General features: G+C 39.4%; 1 non-coding gene across 1 annotated transcript; it reads right to left on the minus strand.

Annotated features, from left to right (window-relative positions):
- Window positions 1-8,624: 8,624 nt before the first annotated feature.
- On the minus strand, window positions 8,625-8,731 carry LOC114239201 (U6 spliceosomal RNA). Its single transcript, XR_003624388.1, has one exon. It is a non-coding gene; the product is annotated as a U6 spliceosomal RNA (small nuclear RNA).
- Between the last annotated feature and the right edge of the window lie 286 nt (window positions 8,732-9,017).

Genomic DNA, 9,017 nt, shown 5'->3' on the forward strand with positions numbered 1-9,017 from the left:
GTGTCAAGAAAAAAAAAAGATTAGACTTGTTTACTCATGACGAATAATCTAATACAGAAACAAATGAAACTTGTTCTCATCAAGCACTGAGGATGGCAAAAACGTTCCCATGCCTACTGAGGTTCACTATGAAAAACAGTGTGTTTGCATCAATAAAAATTAAACTAATGCCTCTAATGATTGTTTCTCAGGAGTAAAGAGATTTATAATCATCACATCTTTATCTCCAACATGACATTCTTCGAGGAGATGAACCCGAGGTGCCTTCTCTGATGAAGGAAGCACACTGTTGGCCCAGATGCTTGGTTGGACTGACCTCCACTCCCCGGCTTTCCTCTCATCGAACGAGCGACCCAAGACAAAGGGAGGAATCAACTTGCCGTCCACGGATCACCAGGTGTTTACAGTCTCAGCAAGATGTGGGCTGTAAGGTCACCCAGCACTGGGACCGAAGGCATGAGATGAAGAGGAGGAGAAATCACCGCCTTGCTGTTCTCTGTCCTCTGCACTCAGGTGAGTAAGTCTATCTCCTTTTTACAAAAAGATATTCAGAGTTCCTGCTTCAGTCGGGTCCCGTGCAAGGGTTAGGTAAGGCTGGATTAGCCCGCCCCGCAGCCCCCAGCTCTCCCATCCCTGCACTGATGTTCTGTATTTAATTCAGGGACCGAGTGGAATATGAGTTCTTCACGCAGGGCGGGCATCTTGGCATCCCTCAGGGGAAGGGGCACTGCCGAAGTGAAAACTGCCCCCTCTGTGACGACAAGCCAGGAACCTTATGAGCCCTAAATAACAGATGTGTGGAGTCAGGGAGGTGAAGCATTTGTGAGGTTAAAACCACTGCCAAAATCCAGGGGTACAGTGTCAAACGTTAAGACTAACAAGTGGTCCATGCTATAACACAGAACAGCAGAATCAACTGTACTGAAAAGTACGAATAAATAAATTTACTGATTGCACTTACCTGCTCTAAGAAGGGAGTGTTAAATGAATTAGTTTAATTATCTTTGGTGAGTCTTTATCTACTTTTTAAAAATACCTTTCTATTAAATATTTTCTAATGATCAATAAAGTATGCTATTACTAAATTACATTCTTCTTTTTGTTTTTTGTCGCCCTGTGTGGCAATAAATTACATTCTTTACAACACAAAGAAATACATATACATGAAATATATGAAAATGGAAAAATGCCTTTTGTAGAGTAATATGGTTATGGAAGGATTTCTATACTAGAGAAAATGTGTATCATCATTTCCTAAGATGGTTTCACATTCATGAGACACATTCAGTATCTCATTCTCAGGCTGCCACTGTACCTCTGGGCATTTCTAATGTTTTTCTTCATTTGAACTCCTTCTTTTTAATGAATCACCAGATTGCCACTAGTCTGAGTAAAAGTCCCATAGAGTTGGTTATACAAGCAGTATAGTGACGTGTGGTACCTCCTGACAGTGTGGTTGTGAACAGAATGTGTAAATCTCTGCACATGTAAGAGCGTCACAACACACAGCCATACAGTAACACAATACAGTGTTCAATCTTCTTCCTGGATGAATTGTTTCAACATAACACTGCTCCGGAGATAAGACCTGGCTGGTGGGTAAACACATCAGGATCAGCATAGGCTGCAGTGAACTTAATCAAAATATTGACAACATTTATTATTCAGCATGTCACTTTTCTACAATACTAAATGCCTGACTTTCATATGATGCTAGAAACTTACAAACAAGTCCCCTGTGTGATGGACTTGGAGGCTAAATGTTCATTTAAAGGCTGTTCACGCTAAGTCAGACAAAGCCTCTCCTTTCCAAGCCCTCCAAAGCCTTCCTTGTCACTTGGAGTACAAGCCACAGTCCTTACAATAAATAACCAGCAAGACCTCAGTTCTCCCTCCCACTCACTGGCTCCAGACAGACAGGCTTCCTTGCTGTGCTCTGTAAACACAGCCACCAGCCCCTGCCTCAGGGTCTTTGCAGGTACTGCTCCCTCTTCTGAGAACACGCTTCCCCGAGTATCCCATTGTCTTTCTTACACACGTAGCTCCTTCATTCTCAGGCTATTATTCAAATGTTACCTTCTTAGAGAGATATTCCTTAGCCATCTTTTAAAAAGTGTATCATCACCAGAATATTCCCTAAATCCCTTCTGTGCTTGCTTTGTTCATAGCACTTATCAATATACGTCTCCACAGTTTATTTATGTATATATTACCTCCCTGTCTTCTCTTTCTCTGCACTAGACTTTGAGTTCCATGAGGACAGGTTTTGATTGCTTATCCACTGCTTGCAACCCTAGAGCCTACAAGAGTGCCTCGTATACAATCAGTTCTTAATAAACGTTTGCTGAGTGATTGAATATTAACAAGTTGAATTGAGCTTACTCAACTTTTCCATCTCTTGAGAAATATACTGCATTTAAAAATATATCAAAGAGGGACTTCCCTGGTGGTCCAGTGGTAAGGGATCCGCCTTACAATGCAGGGGACGCAGGTTCGATCCCTGGTCAGGGAACTAAGATCTCACATGCCGTGGAGCAACTAAGCCCTCATGCCACAACTACGGAGCTCCCATACCTCAACTAGAGAGCCTGCGTGCTGCAAACTATAGAGTCCATGAGCTCTGGAACCCGTGCGCCACAACTACAGAGCCCACGGGCCCTGGAGCCTGCACGCCACAGCTAGACAGAAACCCATGTGCCACAATGAAGAGCCCGCGTGCTGCAAATAAGACCTGATGCAGCCAAAAATAAAATAGCAATAAATAAATAATAAATAAATCTTAAAAAAATGTATCAAAGAGATTCTAATTTTGAACTACTCAGGAATGTATCAAATGACAATGAATATGATGTAACTTTAATGGAAAATAATGAGAAGATGCTAAGAAAATATTAACAGTGAAAAGGTGCCCCCCTCAAAGAGCAAATGGAATGAGAAACAGATCAGAATGTGCTTCTATGTTGAAAAAAGAGTAGAATATACAAAAGCTATGAGATAGAAAAGGGGAATAACACAGATTTGAAATTAGAAGAAAATTAATTTGAATAACTACATAGAAAAGGCAGGTGAAGACCTAATTTCTGTACTTGTCAAAGAAAAATGTATGTCTAAGGGCCATAGCAAAGCAGATAAGGTCAATGTTGATGAAGGATTTATTTTAATTTCCTAGACAGAATAGATGTGGCACAACAAAGGACAGAGCAGGTAGAACTTCATGAGACAAAAAAATATCTGATTGCACTGAAGATGCCAATTAAATGGTATCAGGAAGGCAGCGATGGTTGTACCTTGATAATTCTTAAATTTTATTTTAAAGACTAAGGGTATACTTAAAACTAATAGAATAAAGGAGTTCCTTTAGTTTTGGCGTGTGTGTATATAAGACAAAAATACACAGGTTTCAGACTCAGGAAGACAGCGTTAAAATGAGAAATTTTACTTGCGATGTGATCTTAAATGACAAAATCTTACTGAGCCTTCCTATCTTTTTCAGTGAAGACGGGAAAAGGGAACACACCTCTCAGGGTCGTTGTAAGATTAAATGAGATAATATATAAAAAGCCTATAGTACAGGCTAGAAACATACTTATTTTTCCCTACAATTAGTATTGTAAACTATGAAGAATATAGAATAATAGAATGACAAGTTACGTTGTGAAAATAAAAATCAAATTGGACATCTTACACCTCACCACACCTTCGTAAGCAGCATCTTCATTAACCTCTGTTGCCCCTTTGAGGATGCACTCTATTTATTGTGGTGTGGAGGGGAAGGGATTCACCCTGCTTCTGTTTATTTTATGTGGTATTTCTACTGGGATATAATTCTGGAGGTGATTTAATAGCTACTGAAGCGCAGGGAGAAAATGTTGGGGAAGCAAAAAATACGGCATTAGGTTTTTTTATTTGTTATTGGTTTCATTTTGTTTTTTACTTACTAGTTCACTGTTGGCTGTTGATTGGTGTAAGGGAAGTGGGGGGACTTTCCTGGCGGTCCAGTGGTTAGGGCTCTGCGCTTCCAGTGCACTGGGCACGGGTTCCATCCCTGGTGGGGGAACTAAGATCCCACAGCCAAAAAAAAAAAAAAAGGGAAGCTGGGTGAGGGCTGAGGGTTACTTTCATATCAAGGCTAATTTTTTACTATTCAATAATGTCTGCCTTCAGAGTCCCATCTCAGAATTTGAGGTATCACCAGCACATCATCTTAGAGCACCCATGCTTGTCCTAAAAGTGAATACTGTTCTGTCTGAGGCCATACAATGTCTCCTACATTCTCCTGTGTTCCATTTTTGTATGTGTTCACCACACTGAAATAGGGCGGCACAGAGCCTTACTAGGAAAATTCCACCACCCAATTCTGGTGACTCAGCCCTGACATTAGATTGAAAGTCGGCATCGATGATGTGGATGAAACTATTTAAAAGGCTTAATGCAATAACCAGAGCCAACAGTGAATCAGTATGCTATTTAAACAAAAATTGGGATACTCTCGTCTTCTCACAAACATCGTGTTTTTGTTGATTTTTCTCCTTTTTAAATCTTTCTCTCCTTTTTATTTCAATGCTACAAAACAGACATTAAGCTGTTTATTTGGGGGATTGTTTTGTTTTTCACATTGTTTTTAAATTGTCTTATGAAACAATATAATGTTTATTCATGCAGAAAAGTGCCATAGTCAGTCAAAACAGTTTAAACTGGTGTCTCTTTTAAAATAGTCCCCGTTTTGTTTTCCCGTCGATGCACCAGACTTTTCTTCTTACGCGTCAACACTGTTGACCTTTTGGACAAATTCAGTTTTGGCTCTGGATTTCTAGTGAAACTTTTTATGTAAACACACAAACCCAGAATTTTTCAAATTATGGAGATTATAGCATTTTAGTGCACACATAATGTAATTTTTAGATATGTTCCACTTGTATTTTCCACATCTTATGTTTTCTTTCCCAAGCTAAAAGGTGTCTTCTAATTTTACTGCTTGATTCTTCTATGACCCTCAATCTTATTTTTATTTTATTACCTTTTTTTGTTGTTGTTCTAAAACACTTCTTTCTTCCTTTGTGGAGCAACGGAGTTCAGGTATTATAGCTTCAGATTTGTTCTACATGGTTTCTGTCCTTTTGTTCACACAAGGCCAAACATTTCTGAGAGTTTTCAAAGAAGAGATTGGAGTTCATTGAAAAGCAGTGTTTTCTGTGATAAAACTCAGCACATATTAAAGGTGTGAAGAAAATGTCACCAAGGGAAAACTCAACTCAGGTTATGGAGAAAATCAAACCACTGCCAATTCACAGGTACACGCACAGAAAACAATGCAATTACTGATTTGTCTGGCTTTCCTCTTCTTGAGGCTTTTCTGGTCTCAGAAAATACCAGAAATGTATGTGGATCCAAAGGTGGATGCCAATGAGGTGAAAGGATGATGAGGTTTTGTTTCGATGTAATTTAAATTCAGCGATGATGTTAGCGGTTAAGATGAGTGTGTCTAAGAAGGGATTCATTTCCCGTGATTTTCCTACTGATTACTGATTAAAAATGTGTATACCTGAAAAGTGATTCTGAGAGAGAGGTAAAGACATGCATTTTTAAAAGGCACTGCAGAAACTTCAGAAAGGGAAGATAACTTCAGAAAGAGAAGATATACCTACATGTACTGTTATGCCTTTTTCTCTCTTCCTAAACAGTCTTGTGCAAACACTTTGCAGTTTTAATACAACTTTAATCAATGTCAAATCACAATGCAGTGACTTCTTGTGTTAAAAGTTAATTTAATGAGGTATTTCTTCTCTGATACACAGTTTCGAAGATGACTTTATTCTTATCCCATCATTTTAACTATTGTTTCGTTAATAGAAAAATATCCAAATTTGATTCTCTGATATCTTTGTTCAGCTCAAATAAGCACAGTAATTGTAATAATTTAATATGGAAAGTAGAAAAATCTTCCCTAAAGCAAAAGTTAATACAATCATTTGCTATTGACTCTGAAATTTTAAATGAAAGTTTGAATAAATACACAAACACATACATATTTGCTCACTTGCATTTCTGAATTTTGATCCAATAATTAAAAATATCCAGGCTCTGTGTGTTACCAATGACAGCATCTTGGGTCATTTAGAATGTGTCTGTTGGAGAAAAATGAAAAATTCATGAAGTGATTTAGCAATTGAATCTGCACAATCCAATAAATATTGGTAAATTTGCTGTGATATTCTTCTCAAATATTTGTTATTCTCTAGCATATTCTGTTTTAGTTCATGAAATTCCCACCGCCAACCACTGGGAAGGGAAAGTGTTAATATATAAGCCAGGAAGATAAAGCAAAATTCATGACGTTTTTTAATATACTGCCATTTTGTGGCACATAAGGTTGCTTTGTCTACCAGGAGGTCTTCTTCTGTCCAACTAAACTTTCTGACATGAAAGGCCATCACAGGCCATGCCTGGACCATCTCCTCTGACAAGTATGAGGCGGGCTCTGCTCGTCAAGAGGGCCCCAGAGGTGCCTCTTGGCAGGAGCCTTGGCAGCATTTGTGCAGCCCCTGGAGTTACTTTCACCCCTGATGACGGCCCAGGTTCCAGAAGGTAAGACCCACATGGTGGACGTGGAGCCCACATGGCTCAGGAGCCCCACGCCACGCAGGGGCCACTGCTCCCCAAAATGATGCACAGGCCTGTACTTCAGTCTCCTCAGGGTCAAGCCAACTCAGGAGCTGCTGCCTTCAGAGAAGCCCAAAGCCAAGGGTACACTCAAGTGTTTGTAATTCGTGTATCCTTTCCCCACATACAGATGTAATACACAAACCAGGGGTAATGTCTCATGTTCCTTAGAAGCAGCTGGTTCTTGTCAGGTTTCCAGAAGAACAGCTAGAGAGAGGAAGTGACTCATGCAGCAAGGGGAGGCTTTATCTACCCTTTCAAACACAAGTCTAGGTAAAATTTGCTCTAATGAACATTTTTCCTTGTTGTTACTGCTAAAGAGGCTCAAGGCAAACATTCCTTTGAAGTGCATACATTTTACATAGAATATACCAGTATTTCACCCTTTTCTTATCTAAAAATAATTGGGGGTGTTTTACAGGCCAACTGAAGGGATCTCCCTCCCATCCTCCCTATCCCACCCCTCTAGGTCATAGATATTAACAAATTGCTTTCCAAACAGGAAATTATAACAATATAACTTGTGATTCCCAAACAATATATTGTAACCATATACATGCCCACCAGTAATGTGTGAGATAGCACTTTTTCCCCATCCAGCAGAGTAGATCTGGATTTAACAGCAGTGCCTGTGGAGTGTATGCTAATATCCAGTAGGACAAAAGTACCTCGCAGCCTTTCTTTTCTATAGTTTCCATACTAACTTCCAGCTAGAATTTTTTAAAAAAAACTATTGTGATCCTTTAAGATTGTATGAATTCTATGATAATTTGGGAGGAATTGATATTTTTATTCTTCTCACACTTTTCCATTTTGTTGACATTTTCTATTACTTCTTTCAATATGACTTGATTGCTTTATTTATAGAGGTCCTGTGTCTTTCCTGTGGACATTGTTTCCGAGCATTTTATTATTACTCTTATCTATTGTGGAATGATTGTTTCCCAATTCTGTTTCTAGGCAAGTCTTGCCATCCTACAGATAAACTATTGATTTCTGTGTTTATAGCTTTTGTCAACTTTCACCTTAGCAAAACACCATCCAAAACCTGCCAAGCAGGCAAAGCTTACTTTGTTGGATCTCCTGAAATAAGAAAGAAACATATCTTGGCAGAATCTTAGCCCCAAACAGGAAAAGTAGAGTGATGGGTTTTTAGGGTCTGCCTGGGTGACAGATTTTCAGACAAGTTTTTGGAGGTCGGGAACTCTTTGGGACCGGGCAGTGTGTGAGACACAATAGCTTTACACTAACACACATATAAGACCAAGTTTTGAGCCAAGTTTGCTCAACAGTCTTGATAATTCAGGTATTTATAGCTTATCTTCAGGGCTCAAGTATTTCCCAGAGCCAGACTCTAACATCTTTCATTTTTCTCAGTCTTCACACAGTGACAGGAAAGTATCCTGGGGATATATATTTTTAATCATGAGGAAAACCAAAACCCCATGGGTTTAAGCTCTCAGCCGCCCACCCCCTTGACATACTTGTCAGCCCAGGATGGGGATTACAACTCCATTGTCTGTGAACAGAAGCAATTTCAATCTTCACTGCTTTTGGGTGAGTTGTGGATATATGATAAGGCTCTGCTGGTAGTTTTCCAGAATCTATTAGTGTCAGATTTTTTTTTCTTTTTGCTTGAAGATCGTTCGTTGGATCACTTGAAGGGACAAAGTCCATTTACCAGTATTTTGGGGTTTTTTTAATTAAAAAAAATTTTTTTAAACATCTTTATTGGAGTATAATTGCTTTACAATGTTGTGTTAGTTTCTGCTGTATAACGAAGCAAATCAGCTATACGTATCATATATCCCCATATCTCTTCCCTCTTGCATCTCCCTCCCTCCCACCCTCCCTATGGTCACAAAGCACCAAGCTGATCTCCCTGTGCTATGCAGCTGCTTCCCACTAGCTACCTATTTTACATTTGGTAGTGTATATATGTCCATGCCACTCTCTCACTTCGTAAAAATATGGAACACTTCACGAATTTGCATGTCAGCCTTGCACAGGGGCCATGATAATCTTCTCTGTATCGTTCCAGTTTTAGTACATGTGCTGCCAAAGCGAGCACTACCAGTATTTTGGACTTTGGTGACGACACATCTGAGCAAAGCAACGTGGAATAACGCTAAGAAAGACATGAGTCAGGGTTTGTAGTCCTATGTTAGGCAAGAGGCAAGGGTGCCCAAGCTCTACTTCTGTGACAAATTGCCTACAAAGTTGCCAAGTATTGTTACTTTTCAGGCAGACACCTTCATGTCCAGGTTTGACGAGAATTTTATTTTTCTGGCCACTTGACCCATTGTTTTATATGTCACTTAGAAAGCACTTAGTGCTTGATTCCAATTACGCAGAAA

The sequence above is a fragment of the Balaenoptera acutorostrata genome, chromosome 6 (assembly GCF_949987535.1).
Source record: "Balaenoptera acutorostrata chromosome 6, mBalAcu1.1, whole genome shotgun sequence".
NCBI lineage: Eukaryota > Metazoa > Chordata > Mammalia > Artiodactyla > Balaenopteridae > Balaenoptera > Balaenoptera acutorostrata.